This window comes from Mobula birostris, chromosome 4 (assembly GCF_030028105.1).
Source record: "Mobula birostris isolate sMobBir1 chromosome 4, sMobBir1.hap1, whole genome shotgun sequence".
In the NCBI taxonomy this organism is placed as follows: domain Eukaryota; kingdom Metazoa; phylum Chordata; class Chondrichthyes; order Myliobatiformes; family Myliobatidae; genus Mobula; species Mobula birostris.
In genome coordinates, this window is record NC_092373.1 from 80439317 (window position 1) to 80466444 (window position 27128).

General features: G+C 43.7%; 1 long non-coding RNA gene across 1 annotated transcript; it reads left to right on the plus strand.

The window, feature by feature from the left end:
- LOC140195967 (uncharacterized) lies at nucleotides 1-27128 on the plus strand. The gene is made up of 3 exons (XR_011885582.1): nucleotides 1-60; nucleotides 25362-25418; nucleotides 27071-27128. It is a non-coding gene; the product is annotated as an uncharacterized lncRNA (long non-coding RNA).

Consider the following 27128-nt stretch of genomic DNA (forward strand, 5'->3'; position numbering starts at 1 on the left):
GTGGCAGCAGTACAAAGATAGAGGATGGCTATGGAGGAAATGAATCTGTGGCAACCTCTGGTGAGTTGAGTTTTGACGTCATTGTTAACATCAATCAATTTAACTTCTTATTGCAGGGGAAATGAGTCCTGCATTTATTTTTAGTAAGGATAAGACTTGTATCCATTGAATTTTATTCCATGTTTCCATTTAGTTTCAGCTACTCACTACTTGGTGCCTGTGAAGAATTGTGCAGCACTAACATTCATACAATGTTTGTATTTGTCTCTTTCCCTCTCCAATCAGCCTGTTCTTCAAGGATTCCTGTCTGAATTGGAGAAGGGAGAATGAGAAACTTTCAGGTGGTCAAAATATGTTACCTTGCTTAAGTAGAACAAAATCATTCATAGTTGCTGTTTCCCTAAACTGAGGCTACGTCCACACTACACCAGATAATTTTGAAAACGAAGCTTTTTCTTTTCGTTTTGACCCTCCGTCCACATTGAAATGGCGCTTTCATCCCCTGAAAACAGAGCTTTTCTAGAACACTCTCCAGAGCGTGTAAATTTGAAAACGATTGATTTATTGAGTATACCCGCAAGAAAATGCATCTCAGGGTTGTATATTTGACATATACATTCTTTGAAATGTGAGCTTTTGAACTTTAAATCCCAGAAAATTGTCCACTCCACCAATTCAGAATCAGGTTTATTATCACTGGCATGTGTCGTGTAATTTGTTAACTTACCAGTAGCAGTTCAATGCAATACGTAATATAGAAGAAAAATAAATTAATAAGTTATGGTATATGCATATTGGATAGATTAAAAATAGTGCAAAAACAAAAATAATATATATTAGAACAGTGACGTAGTGTCACAGTGTGTGCCTTCAGGCTTCTGTATCTCCTGTTACGTACCCCATAACTGGGTTGTCAAACCAGCAGAAATGGAACACTCGTTGGAGTCTGTGATTACTAGGAACTAATAAAGTTTTACTAAAGAAATAAGTAATAAAGTACACTAACCACAAGGATATAAATGTAACAGGTGAGCAATGACAGTATACACATATAAACAGAAATAGGGTAATAGGAATCAACCAAGCTCTATCGCAGTCTAGGGGTAAAAGGATCAGTCTTAAGGTGAAGCAACACACATCAAAGTTGCTGGTGAACGCAGCAGACCAGGAAGCATCTGTAGGAAGAGGTGCAGTTGACGTTTCAGGCCGAGACCCTTCGTCAGGACTAACTGAAGGAAGAGTGAGTAAGGGATTTGAAAGTTAGAGGGGGAGGGGGAGATCTAAACTGATAGGAGAAGACAGGAGGGGGAGGGATAGAGCCAAGAGCTGGACAGGTGATAGGAAAAAGGGGATACAAGAGGATCATGGGACAGGAGGTCCGGAAAGAAAGACGGGGGGGGGTGGGTCCCAGAGGATGGGCAAGAGGTATATTCAGAGGGACAGAGGGAGAAAAAGGAGAGTGAGAGAAAGAATGTGTGCATAAAAATAAGTAACAGATGGGGTACGAGGGGGAGGTGGGGCCTTAGCGGAAGTTAGAGAAGTCGATGTTCATGCCATCAGGTTGGAGGCTACCCAGACGGAATATGAGGTGTTGTTCCTCCAACCTGAGTGTGGCTTCATCTTTACAGTAGAGGAGGCCGTGGATAGACATGTCAGAATGGGAATGGGATGTGGAATTAAAATGTGTGGCCACTGGGAGATCCTGCTTTCTCTGGCGGACAGAGCATCCCTCTGTCCCTCTGAATATACCTCTTGCCCATCCTCTGGGTCCCCCCCCCCTTGTCTTTCTTCCCGGACCTCCTGTCCCATAATCCTCTCGTATCCCCTTTTGCCTATCACCTGTCCAGCTCTTGGCTCTATCCCTCCCCCTCCTGTCTTCTCCTATCATTTTGGATCTCCCCCTCCCCCTCCAACTTTCAAATCCCTTACTCATTCTTCCTTCAGTTAGTCCTGACGAAGGGTCTCGGCCTGAAACGTCGACTGTACCTCTTCCTAGAGATGCTGCCTGGCCTGCTGTGTTCACCAGCAACTTTGATGTGTGTTGCTTGAATTTCCAGCATCTGCAGAATTCCTGTTGTTTGAGTCTTAAGGTGAAGCAGAGTTCAGTTCAGTCTAGTGCAGTTCGAAGTAATCGCTGTTGTTGTGCCGTTGGAGAGAGAGAGAGAGAGAGAGAGAGAGAGTGAGAGAGAGAGAGAGAGAGAGAGAGAGTGAGAGATGCAGTTGGTTTCAGGCAAACCTTTTCGATGCCTTCTGATCCAGCTGTGGTCACTGACTGTGACCCCTCCATTCCAGATGTGATCGTTCTTCCGTGGTGAACCCGGCACCCAGGCAAGGGCGGACACACACCCCAGGTTCCCACCGATCGTACCTTTACACCCTGTGAGCCTCTGACCCATTCCCATGAACCGATCCTCCAAACTCCCATCAAATTGTGGGGCACACTGCTCTTTCCAGGCTCTCGTGGCGTGTGACTTGTGCCTTAGCAAACCTGCTATTTTTATCCCCCTGATGGGGTATCACCTGTCCATCAAACTTCAAACAGTTCAGGTTCAAAGCAAACGGTCTGTGGCAGACGCCAACATCTGAATTGTGTCTCTTTCTTGTTAATCTCTCTCTTCTCTCTTATTAGCATTTTGAATGTTTCTCCATTGCCTTTCGTTATCTCTCTCATTAGCATCATCCATTCTGCAGCTCTGCTTGGCTTCACACATGACACTCCCAACCTTAAAAGGATTTTTACTGGGGTAAAAATTTTGGGCGTGAATGCACATTATAAGATACACACTAATATACAGGCAGTCATCAGCTATTCGGCTAATACAGAGAACTTTAAGTTTAACACCTGGACAGACAATCAGCAATCACATTGTCGGTTCCTTTTATACGTTTTATCTTTATATCAAATTCCTGTAATACTAGGCTCCAACTTAACAAGCATTTGTTTTTATCCTTCATTGTGGCCAAAAACACTAATGGATTGTGATCAGTGTAAACTATCTGTGGTTTCCGTGCTGGACAAATATAAACCTCAAAATGTTGTAATGCCAGAATGGTTACCAGTAATTCCTTTTCCACAGTGGAATAATTTCTCTGATGGAAATTAAACTTCTTAGAAAAATAAGCCACTGGGTGTTCAATTTCCTCTTTGTCTATCTGCAACAGCACCACCCCTGCTGCTTCGTCACTAGCATCTGTTGCTAGGGAGAAGGGTTTTGAAAAGTCAGGCGCATTCAATACAGGGTGGTGACACAGAATCGCCTTCAGACTCTCGAAGGCTTGTTGACAAAGGTCGTTCCACACAAACTTCTCATTCTTCGGCAAGAGCTTAGTAAGAGGGAGGGTAATATCCGCAAAGTTTTTGCAAAACTTCCAATAGTACCCCACCATCCCCAAAAACCTTCTCAGGGCCCTCTTGTCCGTTGGGATGGGAACTTCAGAGATAGCCTGCACCTTAGCCTGCATTGGTACCAGCTGCCCCTGTCCTACCACATACCCCAGATAAGTGACCTTAGCGTGCCCGAACTCACTTTTCACGAGATTTACTGTCAGGTTGGCTTCAGACAGCTGTTTAAACAGTTCCTCTACTGCCACAATGTGCTCCTCCCACGTGTCACTCCAGACCACTAAATCGTCAATATACGCTTCTGCGTTCTTTAACCCTTTTATCACTGAATTAATCATCCTTTGGAAGGTCCCTGGGGCGTTCTTCATGACGAAAGGTAAAACATTATACTCATATAACCCGGATGGAGTGACAAATGCTGAGATTTCTCTAGCCCAATCGGTTAAAGGAACACACCAGTACCCTTTCAGCAAATCGATCTTTGTGATGTACTTAGTTCTCCCCACTTTATCGATGCATTTGTCTACCCTTGGGATGGGGTTCACCTTTCTGTAATCTGTACAGAATCGTATGCTCCCATCGGGTTTCGGGACAACCACACAGGGAGAGGCCCATTCCGATTTGGCTAGCATATGTTCAATTTCTTTCTCCACTAGCTTGCCCTTCTCCAAGTTCATCCTATAGGGCTGTTGCTTAATAGGCTGATCTGATGTGACAACAACATCATGTACATTTGCATGCCGGTTAATTAGCTTTATCAGTGGCTCGCTCTGTTCAGGAGTTAAGTGAGAGACCTTATCAGCAAAGTTGGCCAAAACAATAGAGTTCTCCAATCTGGTCGGCACCATATTTATCTTTTCAAGATGGGTTTTCCCCTTATCATTTGGCACCCCAGCCTCATTTATTTTTGTGATAACACCAACTAGATCTGCTTTCTTATCATGATAAGCTTTTAACATATTAATATGTACTAATTGTGTCAGCTTACATCTGTCCGGCATTCAATAACATAATTCGAAGAGTCTATCTTTTTAATCACTTTGTACGGACCGTGGAATCTCATCTGGAGGGGGTTGGTTACCACTGGAAATAGAACTAAGACCCTATCGCCGACTTGAAACACTTGTTTGCGGGCTCGTCTATCAAACCACTGTTTCATTTTTGTTTGGGAGTTTCGTAGATTTTCTTTGGCAAGGTCACAGATCCTTTTAAGCCTCTCATGAAATTTTAAAACATAATCAATCACATTGACTTGTACTGTTGGACTGGACTATTGCTCTTTCAGTAAAGTCAGAGGTCCTCTGGGCCAATGACTGAAGACGAGCTCGAATGGGCTGAACCCCAATGACCCCTGAAACGTGTCCCTTACAGCCAATAACAAGAGAGGCAAGGCATCACCCCAGTCTCTAGCGTTCTCTTGATAATAAGTTTTAATCATGGTCTTTAATGTTGTGTGGAATCTTTCCAATACCCGTTGGGACTCCAGGTGGTACACGGAGGCCAAAATATGCTTTGCTCCCATCTCATTCAACATCTGTCGGAATGTGTGAGATGTGAAGACACTCCCCTGATCTGACTGAATTTCCCTTGGCAGCCCCACCATTGTGAAAAATTTCACAAGTGCCTTTACCACTGCGGGAGCCTTGACGCTTGCCAGGGGCACAGCCTCCGGAAACCTGGTGGCGGCGCACATCATAGTCATCACATACTCTCGCCCACTCGCAGTTCTGGGCAGGGGACCGACAAAATCCACAATTATTCAGGAAAAGGGTTCCCCGAAAGCGGGTATCGGTCGAAGGGGCACTCTAGGCAGGACCTGGTTCGGCTTACCTACCACCTGACAGGAATGACACCGTCTACAGTATTCAATAATATCCTTCTTCATGTTCAGCCAGTAAAACTTTTTCATAATTCTATCGACAGTTTTCTTCACCCCAAAATGTCCACCGAGGGGTATCTTGTGGGCCAGGTTAAAAATCTCGTCCCTATAAATTTTCGGCACTCCCACCTGGTGTACACCCCCCACTCCTCATCTGCGGGCATGGTACTTGGTCTCCACTTCCTCATCAGTACTCCCTCCTTCACATAATAGCCCACTGGTTCGCTTTTTATTTCTGCTTCAGAGAGAGCTGTCTCTGTCAAAACCATCAGCTCTTCGTCTCGTTCCTGTGCCTGTATAAATTCCTTCCTCCCTAATGATAAACCTATCTCAACTCCCTCACTTCCTTCCGCTCCACTATGCTCCTTCTTCTCACTTTCTAACCCCTCCTGGTACAAGGCTGGTAAAAACGGCTCAGCTAAATCCACATTCACTTCGGCAGCCTTTCTAGACATGCGTCCAGTTACTGCGTAAGCGGGATAAACCTGTGAGTCCATGGGCGGGTCCTCAGTCCTGGCAGGCTTGCTCGTCAGCTTTACTGCTGGGTACACATCTCCACCTGCAAGGTTGTTACCGAGTAAGACCTCCACGTCTTCCATCAGTAATTCGGGCCTCACCCCTATCGTGACCGGTCCGAAGACCAAGTCACTTTTCAGGTATATCTGGTGCAAAGGTACTGCTTCAGTCCCTTTCCCAATGCCTTTTATTACACTGACCTCCCCAGTCTCGGTCTCTGCGCTAAATTCTAACACCCTCCTTAAGATCAATGACTGACAAGCCCCAGTGTCTCTCCAGATCTGTACTGGAACTGGGGTTGACCCCTCCTTCACCGACACCAATCCTCGCGCCCTTCCTTTACTCTATCAGACCTCTTCTACCCTAACGGTTTGTTGGCCGACTCAATACAGCCAGTCGAAGTCATCATTTTTCCTTTCCCCATCTCCTTCTTTGGGGCAAAACACCAGGACGCAATGTGACCAGCTTTCCCACAATTATAGCATATGACCCCAGGAGACTTCCTACCAAACTGCTTCCCATCTTCCTTATCCTTCTCACTAGTCCCCGGCTTACTGTCTGGCTTTGCTGGCAGACTTTCTCCGCCCTCTCGACTACCCTTCTGGTAGCTCTTACTCGGGGTAAACTTTGCTTTGTGTGTTAACGCGTACTCATCCTCTAACTTAGCAGTTGCGGCTAAGGTTTCTGCCTCTTTCTCATCTAGATAGGGCCTCATACCTTCAGGGACACAACCTTTAAATTGCGCAATCAGTATTAGCTGTAGCAGTCTGTCATAATTCCCAGTGACCCCTTTCGAGGCGCACCAACGCTCACAATACATCTGCATCTCACAGGCAAACTCTAAATACGTGCAGTCCCACTGCTTCCTCACATTCCAGAACCTTTGCCGGTATGCTTCCGGGACCAATTCATAAATCCTGAGTATAGCCTCTTTCACCACATCATACCTCTGGGCATCTTCTGCTGACAACGCTGACTAAGCTTGCTGAGCCTTCCCTTTAAGTACGCTCTGAAGCAAAACAGCCCACTTATCCCGCTGCCAGTCCTGACTTGCAGCGACTTTTTCGAAATGTAGGAAGTACCGATCAACATCGGCCTCCTCAAATGGGGGAACCAACCTAACTTCCTGGGTTGCCCTGAACCCTCCACCTTGGTCCAGCATTTGGCCCGTCTCGAGCGCTATGCTTAACTTCTCCAGCTCAAACTCCCTTTCCTTCTGCTTCTCTCTCTCTTCCCGTTCTAGCTGCCTTTCTCTCTCTTCTCGTTCTAGCCGCCTTACTCGGAACTCATACTTGAGCCTTAATTTTTCCATCTGCAGCTGCACCACCTCCCCACCAGGTTTGCTCATAGACACCACCTCCAGCTCCCCGTGGGGAAACACATCTTTAGATACACAATGCTCAACGATAGCTCTGTGCATCTCCGCTCTCCTCATTGTCTGCTTCCCCTTAAAAAGATCCAACCATTTTGCAACAGTCGCCAATTCTGATTTCTTGGCATCTTCTAATGCCTCCAAGGTTGGTGCCTTTAGAAATTCCTCAATCTCCATTTCTGCTGTTTGCCCTTTTTTTTCTTTCGGGAATTTAACCCAATCAATTTACCCAGGCCCAATTTTGGCATTCAAAATCCCGGACGAGATCCCCACTTATGTTACGTACCCCGTAACTGGGTTGCCAAACCAGCAGAAATGGAACACTCGTCGGAGTCTGTGATTACTAGGAACTAATAAAGTTTTATTAAAGAAATAAGTAATACAGTACACTAACTGCAAGGATATAAATGTAACAGGTTAGCAATGATGATACACACATGTACCCAGAAATAGGGTAATAGGAATCAACCAAGCTCTATCGCTGTCTCGGGGTAAAATGATCAGTCTTAAGGTGAAGCAGAGTTCAGTTCAGTCTAGAGCAGTTCGAAGCAATCACTGTTGTTGTACCGTTGGAGAGAGAGAGAGAGAGAGAGAGAGAGAGAGAGTGAGAGATGCAATTGGTTTCAGGCAGACCTTTCGATGCCTTCTGATCCAGCTGTGGTTACCAACTGTGACCCTTCCGTTCCGGATACGGCCGTTCTTCCATGGTGAACCCGGCACCCAGGCAAGGGCGGACACACACCAGGTTCCCACCGATCATACCCTTACACCCTGTGAGCCTCTGACCGATTCCCACAAACCGGTCCTCCAAACTCCCACCAATTTGTTGGGCACACTGTTCTTTCCAGGGTCTCATGGCATGTGTCTTGTGCCTTAGCAAACCTGCTATTTTTATCCCCCTGATGGGGTATCACCTGTACATCAAACTTCAAACAGTTCAGGTTCAAAGCAAACAGTCTGTGGCTGATGCCAATATCTGAATTGTGTCTCTTTCTCGTTAATCACTCTCTTCTCTCTTATTAGCATTTTGAATGTTTCTCCATTGTCTTTCGTTATCTCTCTCATTAGCATAATCCATTCTGCAGCTCCACTTGGCTTCACACATGACACTCCTACTTGATGATAACAATGAGAATTGTTGCCCTGGGTGCTGGGTGTCTTTAATAATAGACACTGCCTTTCTGAGACAACGTTCCTTGAAGATGTCCTGGGTACTTTGTAGACTAGTACCCAAGATGGAACCAACTAAATTTACAAGCCTCTACAGCTTCTTTCGGTCCTGTACAGTATTACCGCCCTCCCCCCCTCACCACATACCAGATGGTGATACAGCCTGTCAGAATGCTCTCCATGGTACATCTATAGAAGTTTTTGTTGACATACCAAACCTTTTCAAACTCCTAATGAAGTATAGTCACTTCCTTGCCGTCTTTATAGCTGCATTGATATGTTGGGACTAGATTAGGTCCTCAGAGATCTTGACACCCATGAACTTGAACTCACTCTCTCCACTTCTGATCCCTCTATGAGCATTAGTATGTGTTCCTTCATCTTACTTTTCCTGAAGTCCACAATCGACTCTTTCATCTTACTGACGTTGAGTGCAAGTTCGTTGCTGTGACACCACTCCACTAGTTGGCATATCTCACTCCTGTACGTCCTCTCATCTCCATCTGAGCTTCTATCAGCAAATTTATAGATGGTATCTGAGTACGTCTAGCCATATAGTCATGGATATAGAGAGAGTAGAGCTGTGGGCTAAGCACACACCCCTGTGTGCACCAGTGTTGATCATCAGCGAGGAGGAGATATTATCACCAAAGCAGCCCTGTAAGGGCTCCCTTGACCATACCTTGTTCTGTACCACTGGTGCTGCAGTCTTCAATCTCGCCTATGGGAGTAAACTCGACTGGGAGTAAAATACAGTCAGATGATTGGAGATTCCAAAGTGCATGTGTAAGAAGTTACAGTAAGCATTCTTAATGGTGGTATAACAATGGTCAAGTATGTTGGCTCCTCTGGTTCCACAGGTGATATGATGGTGGCTAGTTGTACTGAGACTTCTTCAAGCTAACCTGTTGAAATCCCCCACAATGGTAGGGAAGGAATCAGACTGCTGACCATGGTGTTCAGCTTCTCCAGTGCCTGCCTGCTGTTAACCATCTGTGGAATGTACACCGCTACCAGGATGACAGTGGAAAACTCTGCAGATAAAATGAATGATGCTTGACCACTAGATGTTTCAGGTCAGGTGAGCAGGATTGAGACCCAGTCGATGCAGAATGATGAGTTAATCATAAAGCATATTCCATCTCCTTTACCTTGCTCTGAAGCCAATTTTATTTTGAAGAGACTGTACATTCGCCTGCAAGATAGTTGGAAGTGGGGGTCTAAGGCCTCTGCATTTCAATCTTACCAGTAGCCCAGCACGACTTCCACGCTTCTTTGCTTCCACTTCCTCAAAGATGAACTGCACTCGTGATCTTAGTCTGCTGTTCAGGGCAGCCAACTTTTTAAACATCTTAAAGCGATGTTGCTTACTCCAGTACCCATGGCTGTGGACATGGATTTCAGCTATTGTAGTTCTAAGTGGGAATATTTGATGATTCCCATTGGAAATACACGTAAAGAGTTGCTACTTATCGGTGCCATCTTAGGTGGGGTTATTATTAAATAATATAGTGAAATTATCAATAATTTAATGATAATAATAAAATTATAGAATATAATTAAGCTATAAAATATTATTAAATAGTAGGTTATTATTTTCCACTGAACTGTGTTCACCCCAATTATTAAACCAATAACTTCAATAAAGCGACTGTACCATCATATTCCCCACTGGCTCCTTCAATTCATCAAATCTTTTTTTTGTATCCAACACAAAAATTATCTGTGAGTGTTTAATTTCTTTCACTAAGAAATGGTATTAAAATTGATTTACACATACATTTATCAATATTCTTTATTATCCCCAGGATATCTCAGTGTCAGTAATATACAATAGAACAAAGAAAATTAAGTGCAAAGCAATCACTTATATCTCTAAAATGCAGTGTGTTTTTAATCCCATACCCATTACCACCTGATATTGAATTTTTTCTGCATTAACCAGAGAGCTTAAGAAACCACAGAGTGAGAAATTAAGGTAAATTATTTTGAAGAATATGAGAACAGTAGGAACATGTTTGATGATAAAAAATAAAGCCTGGTTTGAATTGGACAGAGACAAGGAAAGATATTAAATTTTGCCTTGGGTATGGTGAATACACAATATTAGATGAAGAGCTCTTCGGTCTGCTTGGATCTGATTTTGGTGCTGCTGTTCCAACCAGCATTATGTTTATCTCCTTTCACTTAATTCTAATATTTATTGCATAAACTCTGAAAATCAGTTCAAAATTGCATTTAGTTACCTTCTAAATTAATTGGGCTGGATACTAACAACCAGAAACAGGAGTAGGCTGGTCAACTCTCACAGATGATTCAACCATTCAGTCCTGGCATGATTGAATGTATTGCTGGAGCTTTCACCTACGCAGATCACATGCCATCACGGACTGTTTCTTCAGAGGTTTGAAATGTCTCTCTTAGGGAAGAGAGGACCAAGGAGTCCTAAGAGAATTCAGGGAGTTGGGTAGGAAGCTGAAAAGCAGGACCTCCAGGGTAGTAATCTCAGGATTCCTGCCTATGCCATGTGCTAACGAGTGCAAGAATAGCGTGAGCAGGCATATTAATACGTAGCTGAGAGACTGGTGTAGGGGGCAGGTCTTCGGGTTCCTGGATCATTAAGGCTTCTTCTCGGGGAGGTACGACCTGTACAAAAAGGACGGGATACACCTGAACCCAAAGGGGTCCAATATCCTAGCAGACAGGGTTAATAGACTGTTAGGGAGGGTTTAAACTAATTTGGCAGGGGGATGGGAACCAGAGTGATAGGGCTGAGGAAGGGGAACACAGAAATAAATCAAAGATAGCGTGTAGCAGAGATGATAGAAAGGACAGGCAGGAGATGAGACATAATCACAGCCAGTGGGATGATTTATAACAGAAAGCAACAAATACTGGACTGAAAATATTATATTTGAATGCATGCACACAGCATAAGAAATAAAATAGAGGATCTTGAAATTCAGCTACAGATTAGCGAGTATGACGTTGTGGCCATCTCTGAAGTTTGGCTAAAGGATGGCTGCAATTAGGAACCGAACATCCAAGGATATACGGTGCATTGGAAAGATAGGTTAGTAGGCAGAGGGGGTGGTATGGCCCTGTGTATAAGAAGTAATATTGTCATTAGAAAGGGATGACATAGGATTGGAAGGTGTAGAGTCTCTATGGGTTGAGTTAAGAAATGGAAAGGGTAAAAGGACCCTAATGGCAGTTGTATACAGGCCTCCAAACAGCAGCCGACATGTGAATTACAAATTACAGCAGGAGGTAGAAAAGGTGTGTCAGAAAGGCAATGCCGTGATAATCATTGGAGATTTTAACATGAAAGTGGATTGGCAAAACCAGGCCAGTACTGGACCTCAAGAGAGAGAATTTGTAGAATGTCTAAGGGATGGCTTTTTAGAACAGCTGGTTGTTAAGCCCACTAGGGGATCAGCTGTGCTGGACTGGGTGTTGTGCAATGATCTGCAAGTGATTAGAGAGCTTAAGGTTAAGGAGCACTTAGGAAACAGCAACCACAATATGATTGAGTTCACTTTGAAATTTGAGAAGGAGAAACTAAATTCCAATGTGTTGGTATTTCAACGGAATAAAGGAAATTACAATGGCATGAGAGGGGAACTAGCCAAAGTGGACACTAGCAGGAAGGACAGCAGAGCAGCAATGGCTGGAGTTTCTGTGAAAAATGAGGGAAGTGCAAGACAGATATATTCCAAATAAGAAGAAATTTTCAAATGGAAGAAGGACACTACCATGGCTGACAAGTGAAGTCAGAGCCAAATTAAAAGCAAAAGAGAGGGCATACAAGGAAGCCAAAGATCGTAGGAAGATAAAGGATTGGGAAGCTTTTAAAAACTTGCAGAAGGAAACAAAGAAGGTCATTAGGAAGGAAAAAAAGGAATTATGAAAGGAAGCTGGCAACTAATTTCAAAGAAGATACTAAAAGCTTTTAAGTATATAAAGAGTAAAAGAGAGGCAAGGGTAGATGTAGGACCAATAGAAAATGATGCTGGAGATATTATAATGAGAGGTACAAAGATGGCAGAGGAACTGAATGTGTATTTTGCATCTGTCTTCACAGTGGAAGACATCTGCAGTATACCAGACATTCAAGAGTGTCAGGGGAGTGAAATATGTGCAGTGAAAATTACGACTGAGAAGGTGCTCAGGAAGCTTAACGGTCTGAAGGTGGATAAATCTCCTAGACCTGAATCCTCGGGTTCTGAAGGAAGTAACTGGAGAGATTGTGGAGGCATTAACAATGATCTTTCAAGAATGGATAGGTTCTGGCATTGTACCAGATGACTGGAAAATTGCAAATGTCACTCTGCTACTTAAGAAGGGTGGGAGGCAGTAGAAAGGAAACTATAGACGTGTTAGCTTGACATCAGTGGTTGGGAAGTTGTTGGAATCGATTGTTAGGGATGAGAGTACAGAATACCTGGAGGCACATGACAAGATAGGCCAAAGCCAGCATGGTTTCCTGAAAGGAAAATCCTGCCTGACTAACCTACTCCAATTTTTTGAGGAAATTACAAGCAGGGTAGACAAAGGAAATGCAGTGGATGTGGTGTACTTGGATTTTCAGAAGGCTTTTGACAAGGTGCTGCACATGAGGCTGCTTAGCAAGATAACAGCCCATGGAATTACAGGGAAGTTACTAGCATGGGTGGCATTGGCTGATCGACAGAAAACAGAGAGTGGGAATAAAGGGGTCTTATTCTGGCTGGCTGCTGGTCACCAGTGGAATTCCACAGGAGCCGATGTCAGGACCGCTACTTTTTACAATGTATGTCAATGATTTGGACTATAGGACTATGTGGCTAAATTTGCCAATGATACAAAGATAGGTGGAGGAGCGGGTAGTGTTGAGGAAACAGAGAGCCTGCAGAGAGACTTAGATTGTTTAGGGGAATGGGCAAAGACATGGCAAATGAAATACAATGTTGGAAAGTGTATGGTCATGTACTTTCGTGGAAGAGATAAACAGACAAACTAGTTTTTACATGGGGAGAGAATTCAAAATGCAGAGATGCAAAGGGACTTCGGAGTCCTCGTACAGGATACCCTAAGGGTTAACCTCCATGTTGAGTCGGTGGTGAAGAAGGTGAAAGCAATGTTGGCATTCATTTCTAGAGGTATAGAATATAAGAACAAGGGTGTGATGTTGAGGCTCTATAAGCTACTCGTGAGACCTCACTTGGAGTCTCATGTGCAGCCTTGGGCTCCTTATTTTAGAAAGGATATACTGACATTGGAGAGGGTTCAGAGAAGATTCACAAGAATGATTCCAGGAATGAAAGGGTTACCATATGAGGAACATCTGGCAGCTCTTGCGCTGTATTCCCTGGAGTTCAGGAGAATGAGGGGGGATCTCAAACCAAATGTTAAAAAGCCAGAACAGATTAGATATGACTAAGTTATTTCCCATGGCAGGAGAGTCTAGGACAAGAGGGGTGAAGGATGTCGATTTAGAACACAGATGCAGAGAGGGTTGTAAATCTGTAGAATCTGTTGTCACGAGTAGCTGTGAAGGACATCATTGGGTGCATTTAAGGCAGAGATAGATAGGTTCTTGATTAGCCAAAGCATCAAAGGGTATAGGGAGAAGGCAGAGGAGTGGGGATGACTGGAAGAATTGGACCAGCCCATGACTGAGTGGCGGAGCAGACTCGATGGTTCAGATGGCCTACTTCTGCTCCTATATTTTATGGTCTTATATGAATGTTACGAAGTGATCATTTACAAAGTGAACTTACGTGTCATAAGTGATAACAGAGCTTCACATCCAGATGAGCTCAATACCTACTGTGCCTGCTTTGACCTTTCAAAACATGGAGGAAACTTCACAAACTCGCACAGCCCCTGATGATCCTGTGATTTCAATCCCTGAAGCCAACGTGAAAGCATCCTTCAGGAGGGTGAAACCACAGAAAGCATCTGGCCCAGATGGGGTATCTGGCCAAGAACTAAAGACCTGTGCTGATCAACAGGCTGGAGTGTTCACCGATATCTTTAACCTCTTGCTTTGACAGTCTGAGGTACCAAGCAGTTTCAATTATACCAGTGCCTAAGAAGTACGTGGGTGTCCTGGCTCAGTGACTATCATCCAGTAGCATTGACATCCACTGTGATGAGGTGTTTTGAGGGGTAGGTGATGAAACATGTCAGCTGCTGCCTCAGAAGTGAGTTGAATCCACTCCAATTTGCCTACCTGCAAAACGGATCCACTGCAGATGCCATTTCATTGGTTCTACAGTGGCACTGTTTTTCGGCATGGCAGCATGTTCCCATTCTCAGAGCTCGCCAATCGCCATGTTCACCTAAAGTCAGGTGCCTTCAAGCTGCGGCTCTGCGTGGCCCTGCATGTGAATTCTCACAGGTGTCACAAACTGAAGTGCAGCAGGAGTGGAAACATCGAAGGCAGCAAGAGCAGAGGTCTCTGTACTCGATCTCTCTCTCTCTCTCTCTCTCTCTTTCTCTCAATGGTGAGTGAGAGTTTGCTGCTGATTCTCTCTCGAGTCAGGTAACTCGAAATAAAAAGCAACACCAGACCGACTGTAACATTGAAATAGCAACTGTTTGTCTCCTCTCTCACAGTGGAAGGACTGATATCTGTCTCTCCCATGTTAGTGAGAGAAAGAGCCTGTGGGATGTTGAAATGTTGGAGTGAACAACTAGTCATTGATGTACTGTAGATCATGGTCTCTTTTTGGGGGCTTTGCTGTTGCTTGCATGGTGGGTGGTGGGAATGCTGATGCTTTATGTTGGAATAAGTGGGGTGCAGAGTTGATGTTGCTTGCTGCTGCTTGTGTGTGGGAGGGGTGCAGGGAGCTTTGGGGTTCTTAAGTTTTTTCTGTCATTTATTCCTTGGGGGTTTTCTTCGGTTTTATGGATGTCTGCAGAGAGTAAGAATTTCAGGTTGTATATTGTATACGTTCTCTGATATTAAATGGAGCCATTGAACCATTGAATCCTGGAATATCTGAACAGCAAAGATGCATACATCAGGATGTTCTTTATCAATTAAAGCTCAGCATTCAATATTATCATCTCTATAAATGAATTAACCAGCTTCAAGATCTTAGTCTCAATACCTCCTTATGAAAATGGATCCTCGATTTCCTCACTTGCAAACCCCAGTCAGTTCAATTTGGCCGCAACATCTCCTCCACTATCTGCATAGTATCAGTGCACCACAACACTGTATGCTTTGTCCCCTGCCCTACTCATTTTATAGTTATGACTGAGTGTCTAAGCAGAGCTCCAAAGCCATATTCAAGTTTTTTGACCACACCACAGTCATTGGCCAAATCAGAGGTGGTGATGAATCAGCATATCGAGGGAGATTGAAAATCTGGCTGAGTGGTGTCACAGCAACAACCTCTCACTCAATGTCAGCAAGACCAAGGAGCTGACTATTGACTTCCCAAATAGGAAACCGGAGATTTACAAACCAGTCCTTACCGAGGGATCAGAGGTGGAGAGGGTTAGCAACTTTAAATTCGTCGATGTTATCATTTCAGAGGACCTGTCCTGGGCCCAGCACGTAAGTGCAATTATGAAGAAACCACAACAGCAGCTCTACTTCCTCAGGAATTTTCAAAGATTCAACATGATATCTAAAACTTTGGCAAACTTCTTTAGATGTGCAGTGGAAAGTATATCGACTGATTGCATCACAACCTGGAATGGAAACAACAATGTCCTTGAACAGAAAGTCATACAAAAAGTAATGAATATGATCTAGTCCATCATGGGTAAAACCCTCCCAACCATTGACCACATCTACGTGGAGCACTGTCACAGGAAAGCAGCATCAATCATCAGGGACCCACCCCCACCCACCAACCCAGGTCATGCTCTCTTCTCACTGCTGCCAGCAGGAAGAAGGTACAGGAGCCTCAGGACTCACACCACCAGGTTCAGGAACAGTTATTATCCCTCAGTCGTCAGGTTCTTGAATCAAAGGGGAGAACCTCTCTCAACTGCACTCGCCCTTTCACTGAACTGGACTCAATTTCAAGGACTCTTCATTTCATGTTCTCGATATTTATTGATAATTTATTTATTATTATCATTATTTCTTTTTTTTGTATTTTCGGTTTGTTGTCTTTTGCACCCCGGTTGTTTGTCTACCATTTAAGGTGCAATCTTTCATGGATTCTACTATGGGCACTGGAATTACCAAGTATACCCGCAAGGAAATAAATCCTAGGGTCATATATGGAGTTCGTTAATAAATTTACTTTGAACTTTGATGTTGACTTTGCCAAGACAAAAAACAGAAAATGATGGAAATACTCTGCCAATCAGGCAGCACCTATGGAGAGAAACAGTTTATGTTTCCTATCAATAGCACTTTATTAGGACTAGAAAAATGAAAACAAAAATCAAGTATTTTTGTTTTAAGTTTACTTTGAGTGGGTATGGAGAGAAGAAGGGTAATGTCTGTGATAGCGTTGTTCAGGCAACATAATTACTTTCAGTGACATCAACCTAATAGATCAGTAAGGGGAGTTAGGGAGAAAAAGACCACCATGCTGGAACTGTTGGATGGAGAATATGGCAACAACTGAAAATCTGAAATAAATGTGAATGCTTGGGGAAATATCAAAGTAAATCAGGTAGCATCACTGAAAAGCAAATATCTAAAATGATATTACCTTACAACAGAATTGTCCAGTTCCAACATAAGCCATAAGGGCTGATGGGTGAATTGATTGAGTTCAATTTTGAGTGTTGCATTATATCTAGAGGAGAAATCATGGCACAAGAGAGACCAGAAGTCTGGAGCAATGCACAAAAAACATTGGAGGAACTCAGCAGATCAAACAGCATTTATGGAGAGAAACTAACAATCGATTTTTCGGGCCAATACTTTTCATCATTGCTGGAAAGAAACTGGGCAGAAGCCAGAATAAAAGAGTAAGGGTAGATAGAAGAATGAGCTAGCAGGAGGATCCAGGTGAGAGCGGAAAGTAGGAAAGTTGGAAAGTACCGAAAAGGGACTGATGTGAAAATCTGGGAAGTGATATGTGGAGAGGTAGAGGGCTGAAGAAGCAGGAATTTGACAGGAGAGAACATTAGACCATGTAATAAGGGGAAGGAGGTGTGGACCAGATGGGATATTATTGTATTCAATGCTCCTGATGTGACATTTTCTACATCAGTGAGTCACAACACAACGTCAAGCAGTTTTGCACCATCCTCTGAAACAGCCAGGCCATTTTAATTCCATTTCCTTTTCCCACTGACATGTCTGTCCATAGCTTCCCCTGCTGCCATGTTGAGGCAAGACACAGAATGAAGAAGGATTCTGTTTTGGTAGTCTCAAATCTGGTGGCATATCTAATTTTCTGTAGCCACTCCCCTCTGTTTTCCTTCTTTTTTTACATCTTCCCTCTGGATCTTTACCCCTTCTTTTTTCCCTCCCTTGCCCTCATCACCTATACCTTCCTTCCTCTGGTTCCTCATCTTCCCTTTATTCCATTTTCTACTGATGTTCCAATTAGATTCCTTCTTCTTCAACCCTTTTATCCTTTCCACCGAAATGATCCCAATTTCTCAGTTTTCCAGCTCCTCTACTTTCCCACCTTCCCCCTTTCCTAGATCCCCTATGACGCTCCAGATCATACTCATTGCCTCTCTCGCCCTTTTATTCTGATTCTGCCCTATTTATTTCCCTCCAGAGACGCTGCCTAACCTGCTGAGTAACTCCAGCATTTTGTTTTACTTTTGCTCTAAATGAGAAATGAGTCACTGTTCTTTAATCTTACTTTGAAACAGTGAGAGAAGTCAGAGCGGGTAGGATAAAACTAAATAAAGGAACAGGTGACTGAAAACTCAGGATAGCCTCTACTGAAGGAAAAAGTGTTCTGTAAAGGAATTACACAATCTGTAATTGCTTTCTCTCCTCAAAGGAGGATTCCATAAATGCCTAATTGGAAGAAATGCTAGTGGGAAGGAACCAGAGGGCAAGAACAGAGTGGTTGTGGAGCTAGATGTTGTTAAGCCTACATACAAGGTCAGGGATCAAAAGGTTGAGCATGGTGGGACAACTGTTCTGAACTGCATATATTTCAATGCAAGGAGTATTGTACAAAGGAGGATGAGTATAGGGTGTGGATCAGCAGACCGTTGCAAGAAACATAAGGTTGTAATAGTAGGTGATTTAAACTTACCATATTGTAAAAGAGCTAGATGGGAAAGAGTCTGTCAAATGTGTTCAGGAAAGTTCCCTTAATCAGAACATGAAAGTCCCAACAAGAGAATGTATGATACTAGATCTATTAGGGAATGTGACAGAAATTTGTGTTGGGGTACATTTTGTATCTAGTAATCATTATGCCATTAGTTTCAAGGGAATTATGGAAAAGGATAAGTCTGGTCCTTGGGTTGGGGTTCTAAACTGAAGAAAAGCCAATTTTGACAGTATCAGAAAGGATCTGGCAAGTGTATACCTTTTTCCATGTTTTCTGGCAAAAGTGTACTTGGTAAGTGGGAGGCCTTCAAAAATGAAATTTTGAGCTTACAGAGTTTGTATGTTCCTGTCAGATTAAAAGGGAAAGATAACATGTTTATGAAATTTTGCTTTTTGATAGATATTGAAGACCTGGTTAAGAGAAAAAAGGAGGTGCAAAAGGACCTGATTTTCCCAATCCACTCACATGTTAAAATCCCCCACAATTATAACACTTCCTTTCTGACAAGTCTTTTCTATTTCCTGTTGTAATTTGTAGTCCACATCTCTGCAGCTATTAGGAGACCTGTATACAACTGCCATCAGGGTCCTTTTACCCCTGCGATTTCTTAGCTCAACCCATAAAGATTCTGCACCTTCCAATCCTAAGTCACCTCTTTCTAATGATTTAATATCATTTCTTACCGATAAAGCCACGCCTCCCCCTCTGCCTACCTGCCTATCCTCCTGAGACAACGTGTATCCTTGGATGTTCAGCTCCCAGAGACATGCATCCTTTAGCCATGCCTCAGTGATGGCCACAATATCATACCTGCCAATCTGTAGCTCTAAGACAAGATATTCCTTATGAAAAGTGAAATGCTTCAGGGCAAACTTCAGGGAACTTCTTCACTCAGAGGGTGGTGAGAGTGTGGAATGAGCTACCAGCACGAGTGGTTGATGCGGGGTTGATTTTAACATTGGGATAGGTATATGAATGAGAGGGGCTGTCAATCGGTTCGGATATGGCCCAAGTGCAGAGTGAGAGACACTGAAGCAGTCAATAGCTCACAGACTTTAATGCGAACAGTGTTAAATGAAAAAGACAACAATTAACATGAGGCCAAACAGGGCATTTGACTAAAACACTCAAATGGAAAGCACTGCAGCTGAATAGAACAACTAGGAATTAAGCAAATACCGCTAGTCTTCAGAGTCAGTTGACTCGACAGTCCAATTTCTCAGGCAAGGCAAAATGCAGATAACGAAGTCCATGCCTCGACGAATACTATGACAGAATGAATGGAGTTAAATACTATCACAATGAAATGATAATAAGCTGGCATGTGCATATTCACAAGCACGATTGCCAAATCTGATGCGCTACCGAATCTGTGGTTGTGACAGGGCCCCCCTCTGTAGGTGCAGCCCCTGAGCAGCCACAGACCTCTGTCTTCTGGAAGTCCAAATGAGGGACTTGTCCAAGACATCCTTCAGTGATGCTGGTAGACAAGTAACTGCTAATATCGGAGCCAAAGACTTCCCTGTAGAGACAGCAACAAGAGCTTATACAGAGGTAGCTCGACCAAGTGACACCATGAGACAAATCATTCTTACAATGAGGGCTCTCCAATTGGAGATATCCAGCATCTGCTTCAAGAATAAAACTAACACAAAATCTGAACTTATCAAAATAAACTAACTTAAACAGAAAGCACCAGGAAACCACATTACAAAGAGCGAGTCGCTCGAGAAAAACACAAGAAACTCTCATACCATTAATAACTGTTAAGCAACAATTAACTAATTCAGGTGCTCTAAAAACCTCAGAGCCCAAATGCTCTCTGATGCCCTGCACAGGCCTGAAGAAGTCACCACAGGACCCCCCTCCCTATAGCTGGCACCTGATGGCCCAGGAAGACCTGAAAACTCGAGAGACCTGGGGAACTTGAAAGAGGGGCCTGGGAACCCCAACAGACTGAGAGACCTGGGGAACCGAGAGGGGCCTGGGAACCCCAACAGACTGAGAGACCTGGAGGGCCAAGAGGGGCCTGGGAACCCTAACAGACTGAGAGACCTCGGGGGCCAAGAGGGGCCTGGGAACCCCAACAGACTGAGAGACCTGGGGGGCCAAGAGGGGCCTGGGAACCCCAACAGACTGAGAGACCTGGGGATCTTGAAAGAGCGGCCTGGGAACCCCAACAGACTGAGAGACCTGGGGAACCGAGAGGGGCCTGGGAACCCCAACAGACTGAGAGACCTGGGGAACCGAGAGGGGCCTGGGAACCCCAACAGACTGAGAGACCTGGGGACCGAGAGGGGCCTGGGAACCCCAACAGACTGAGAGACCTGGGGAACCGAGAGGGGCCTGGGAACCCCAACAGACTGAGAGACCTGGGGAACCGAGAGGGGCCTGGGAACCCCAACAGACTGAGAGACCTGGGGGGCCAAAAGGGGCCTGGGAACCCCAGCAGACTGAGAGACCTGGGGAACCGAGAGGGGCCTGGGAACCTCAACAGACTGAGAGACCTGGGCGGCCAAAAGGGGCCGAGAAACCAAGGAACCTCAAGTTAGATCAAGAAACCTTAGGCAGGGCCGAGGGAGAGGCCTGGGAGTCCTCAAGTTGGGAAGGACCTTGAAAAACTAAATATATTGAATAAGCCTTGGAAACGATGGGAAAAAGAAAACCCTGGGAACATAGAGAAAAGTCCTTGGGAAACCTTGAAACCATGAAACTTGAAACCTAGAGAAGTAACCTTTTCAAATCTTGCTCAGTGTTTTATCTTTCACACTTTTTCCAGAGGCAATTAGGATATACTCTCAATATTACAGATCAAAACAGCACTAAACTGGCTGGTTCTCTGTAGAACTGTTTAATTTGCTGCATGAAAGTTCAATCTTCCCAGTCTGTACCATGACTTTCATCGAGGTTAAAAATACTCTTAATAGGGTTACTTTACTTGTATATTTGCACACTCCAGCCAGGGATAGCTTTTGGAGTAGGGTTCTTCCAGAATTTACACTATTGACTTAAATGATGATCTGTTGAATCAATTGAAAAGCTTGCCTGAAGCGCTCATTTGTTATGCAGATCTGAGTCACGGGACCACAATGCTGGGAACCTGGGTTCTTGTGACTTGAAAAGCTGGGAATGGATACCAGAGAAACTCAACGTAGACTAGAGAAGCTCAGTATGTAGACTCAGGACTCTCGGAATGTAGAGTCAGGACTTGCACTGAAAATAAGGTGCCCTCTCCTCAAACCACCAATGTCAAAACATCACTGTCCAAACTTTGCTGGGTCCATTACTTGGCAAGATCCTTCTGTCACACTGGAGACGTTGCTGTCAACGTAACATTGTTGCTTTGACAAATCACTCTGACTGATGAATCTCATGGCCAAGGTCAGCTGCTCGTTCTCTGCTTGGTCCATCTTTGCATGGTTGAGACTTGCTGTCACCCAGTTCAGATCATGGCCCAAGTGCGGAGTGAGAGACACTGGAGCGGGTTAATATTTCACAGACTTTAATGCGAACAGTGTTAGGGGAAAAGAAAACAATAAACGCTAGGCCAAACAGGGCCTTTGACTAAAACACTCATACGGAAACCGAAGCCTACTCTGCGGCTGAAAAGAACAACTAAGAATTGAATGAGTACTGCTAGCCTTCAGAGTCAGTTGACTCGACGGTCCAATTTCTCAGGCAAGGCAGAATGCAGATAACGAAGTGTAGCTATATCCAAGTCTTGACAAATACTACGACGGAATGAATGGTGTTAAATACTATCACAATGAAATGATAATAAGCTGACACGTGCATATTCACAAGCACAATTGCTGAATCTGCGGCGCTGCCGAATCTGTGGTTGTGACCGGGACATTGTGGGATATGGTATGGGTGCAGGATGTTGGGACTAGGCAGATTAATGGTATGGCACAGAATAGGTGGTCTGAAAGACCTGGTTTCATAAGAGCATAAGACATTGGAGCAGAATTAGGCCATTCAGCCCATCGAGTGTGCTTTGCCATTCCATTATGGCTGAGCTCAGATCCCACTCAACCCCATACACCTGCCTTCTCGCCATATCCCTTGATGCCCTGACCGATCAAGAAACTATCAACTTCTGCCTTAAATATATGCACGGACTTGGCCTCCATTGCAGTGTGTGGCAGAGCATTCCAAAGATTTACTACTCTATGGCTAAAAAAAAATCCCTCTTTACCTCTGTTCTAAAGGGTCATCCATCAATTTTGAGGCTATACCCTTTAGTTCTGGATACCCCACCAAAGGAAACATCCTCTCCACATCCACCCTGTCTTACCCTTTCAACATTTGGTAGATTTCAATGAGATCCCTCTACATTCTTCTAAATTCCAGTGAGTACAGGCCCAAGGCTGCCAAACGCTCTACATATGTTAACCCTTTCATTCCCGGAATCATCCACTACATTGTAGTGCTCTGTGACTCTAAGAGTTACTTCACGTGGCGAAACTGTTTGGGCTGTCTAAAGGGACTACCATAAAAGGACAGGTGTTGCATCTTCTGCATCTGTTACAGTTGCATAGGAAAGAGAATGGTCCATGGAGATAGTTAAATGAATAGCCTCCCCTTGAGAAAACTGAAACTGAAGGATGAAGAAAGTGATGTTAGGAGTTACTCAGTATTATAGAGAATGGTCTGCCGAAAATGAAGGGTGATGTGTGGAAGATGGGGACAAAGAGAACTCTACGTTACTCTGACTGTGCGGAGGGACAAGAACAACAGTCAAAGCATCAGAGGAGTTGAAGTTGAGAACTCTATGGTAGACTGTAAACCATGTTTCACGAAAACAGGAAACCTCAGAAATTGACTGCAATTGGTTGTTCAAGGTAAGAATTTATTATGTATCAAGGTAGTAAGATAAACCAAAGTTCCAACTTTCCACTAGTAAAATACTGTAAGTGCTGAATATTTGAAATGCATGAATTCTGATGACGTTTCATTGATATTGTTTCCCTTGTACGACCCCAAATGTACTGATGTGATGAAATGATCTGTATGGATTCCAAGTAACACAATGTTTTTTCACTATATCTTGGTACGTTACAATACAGAAATGCCCGCTTTTCGAACGTTTGCTATACAACACCTCGCTGTTACGAAAGACCTACATTAGTTACCTGTTTTTGCTAACAGAAGGTGTTTTCACTGTCACGAAAAAAGGCAGCGCGCGAAAAAAGCAGCGCACAATAAAAGGCAGCGCGCAAAAAAAAGCCGCGCATGCCCCGAGCAGCCGCTCTCCCCCGGATTCGGAACGGCATTCTCGCCGGCATTGCTTAAACACGTGCCTGTAAGCAGCCGTTTGCAAGATGAGTTCTAAGGTATCAGAAAGCCTAAAACAGCTCGTAAGGTTGTTACACTTAGCATAAAACTAGACATAATTAAGCATTTCAATCGTGGTGAACGAAGTGAGGCCAAAGTGAGTTTGGGTTGTGGAAGTTGCCGAAGATGATGTTGAAGAAGTTTTGGCATCCCATGACCAAGAGCTGATAGATGAAGAGCTGATGCGATTGGAAGAGGAAAGGATAACAATCGAAACCGAATGCAGTAGCAAACAGACTGAAAGTGAAGTCGTCCAGGAACTCAACGTGAAGCAACTGCATGAGATTTTCGCTGCAATGATAAAGTACAACCTTAATTTTGAAAGGGTATGTCGGTTTAGGCCATATTTGCAAGATGGTTTGAGTCCTTACAAAGAACTGTATGATAGAAAATGTGCGAGGCTAAGCAGTCAAGGATACTGTCATTTTTCAAGTCTTCCACATCAGCCACAGCAGATGAAGAACCTCAACCTTCGACATCGAGGCAGGCAGACATAGAAGAAGATGACCTGCCTGCCCTGATGGAAACAGACGACGAGGAGGTGACACCTCAGTGTCCCCCCACCCCAACCCCCAAGCCGCGGACAGTTACCGATCCGCGAAGCATGCAGGGGTACAGCAGTAGCCGGGACGCACCCAGCACATCTTTAAGAAAAAAAGCCGAAATAAACAAGCTAATTAATTACGTGCCAGGCAGCACCTAATTAATTAGCTTGTTTATTTCGGCTTTTTTCTTAAAGATGTGCTGGGTGCATCCCAGCTACCACTGTACCCCTGCATGTTTCGCGGATCGGTATCGATTCACTGCCCGGAGGGTGGGGGCCACTGCACCACCCCAAACTCCAACGACTCAGCCTAAAACACCATCATCAGTGTGCTCAGCGTTGTCTTCCCAATTCCAGCAAGTGATACTACACTGTACATACATTATTTCTACTTTATATCAGCTGTGCATTTTTATGTGTTATTTGGTATGATTTGGCAGATTCATAGCTTAAAGTTTACTGGAGAGAGTGTTTTGGCTGAGAACACTTGTGCCATGTTTCTGCCAACAGCGCTTGCGCCGTGTTTCTGCCGAGAGCGCTTGCGTGAGATTTTTGCTACGGAGAACAGTGCAGGCAATGATTGTAGAGAAGTATTTCTACTTTATATAGGCTGTGTATTTATCATATCATTCCTGCTTTTACTATATGTTACTGTTATTTTAGGTTTTATGTGTTATTTGGCATGATTTGGTAGGTTATTTTTGGGTCTGCGAACGTTCACAAATTTTCCCATGTAAATTAATAGTAATTGCTTCTTCGCTTTACGACATTCCGGCTTACGAACCGTTTCATGGGAACGCTCTACCTTCGGATGGCGGGGGAAACCTGTAATCAAACAATTTCATATAGCTTAACCTGAAACATTAACATTGTGTGAATCTCCAAAGATGTTACTGATTTGCTGAATATTTCTGTATTTCTGCAGTTCCATCCTTCTGCTTTTTGATTGCGCTCTCTTTTAACAACTTGTTAATTTTCTATATTGTCCTTAGGAAGATATTTGACGAGGTCCCACATGGTTCAGAAGGTTAAAGCGCAAGTGATCCAAGGTAAGCTAGCTAACTGGATCCAAAATTGTCTTGCTTCAAGTTGATATTTCCCTGAAAGTAGCAACAGCACAGTTAGATAGGGTGCCAAAGAAGTAGGTCAGGAATATAAAAATAATATAAAGTTAGCAGGTTGTGTTGCTACTCTGTCATGCGCTGATCAGGCCATACTTGCTGTATTGCGTGCATTTTTGTTTGCCACACTTCAGAAAGGATGTGATTGCAATGGACAGTGTATAGAGGACATTCAACAGAACGTTGCCCAGACTGGAGGACTTGAACTATATGAAGAGTTTGGATACTCTGGGCTTGTTTTTCTAGAGGCAAAGGAGGCTGAGAGGAGACTTGATAGAGATATATAAAACTGTAAGAGGTTCAAATAGTGTGTGTCATCTGAATCCTCTCTGTATTCACAATCTCTTGCGTGAATACAGAAAAGATAGCATTAGTCCTTTGAAGTAATTTGATGCTAGATAGTTGGACTCCTACTTGCTGGAAATAGTTGTTGCCTGGCAATTGTATGGTATGATTGTTACTTGCCATTTATCATTTCATACCTAACATCTTCTTGTATGTACAGCAGAAAAGGACCACTCCATCTGCTGAGGAGCTGCAGAAGACTGCTAGACTTGTAATCGTGCGAAAGTTGATGAAAGAAATTGTACATAAATTTAAATCTTACTTGCTGTTTTAAAATAGGAGCCACTGTGTATTTTAATTCCAGGTTTTATCTAAATGCCATCAGTACCAGTTTCCTACCTATTTCAGGAGGTAAATAAGTGCAGTTTTATTCAGCTCCTTGACAAGAAGGTTGCAAACCATCAGCAGTGATCTGTGACAGAGTGTAACAAAATGGAGACAGGAGACAACTAAACTTTCCCAGTAGGTTGTGGAGGATTAGCTCTAATTCAGTCGCAAGGCTCAGACGATATAAATTGAAGGCAAAATCTTCAGTTAACATTTCCAAATCACAGGTATTATGCTGCAGCTTATAACGCAGCTCTACTATCTGCTGATTTGCAGAACATGTACAATTTGCCTGTCAAGGAATTGTTTGCCTTCCGTTATATTTTTCCTCCTGCCATGCACTGTTTACATCATTTGACTAAAATGATGGTTGCATGGATTAAAAGTAGTCGCTGTAATACAACATTGTGACTTGAAGGGGAAAGACTGCTTGGAGTCTGTATGTCACTGGCATATATACTTCCTACACAAATGATAAATGGGCCAGTTAGTTCAATTCACCAATCAGTTGGCTGTCAGGATGTCTTCAGGCTCACAATATCAGCAGTCAGATGTAGCTTGTTGCACCTTCTCACTCACTGTAGCCCAGCAGACAGTAAGTCTCACTGAAGAATCCATTCAAACCGAGCTGCCCTAGATATATACTCGGGTTGTTTTAACTGCTTCATTATCCAAGGGACTCAATTGGTTTGGCAGCAGAAAAGGATGTGATTGTGGGAGGGAGAGAGTTAAATAAAGATGCACAATACAATATTTTGTTATCTGGAAAAGTCATTGTACAGATGATATATGCTTCTGGGCTATGAGATCATCTGTTTATCTCCAATTAAATTTTGCAGATGAGTGGTTCAAAGCAACCTCACTACTAAATCTAGGAATTTTAATAACAATATTTCTTCTGTTGACAGTGGCAAGGTCAACAGTCTTGGAGGAAGTTTGAAGCTGGTTGGACATGGGCTGTAAGTG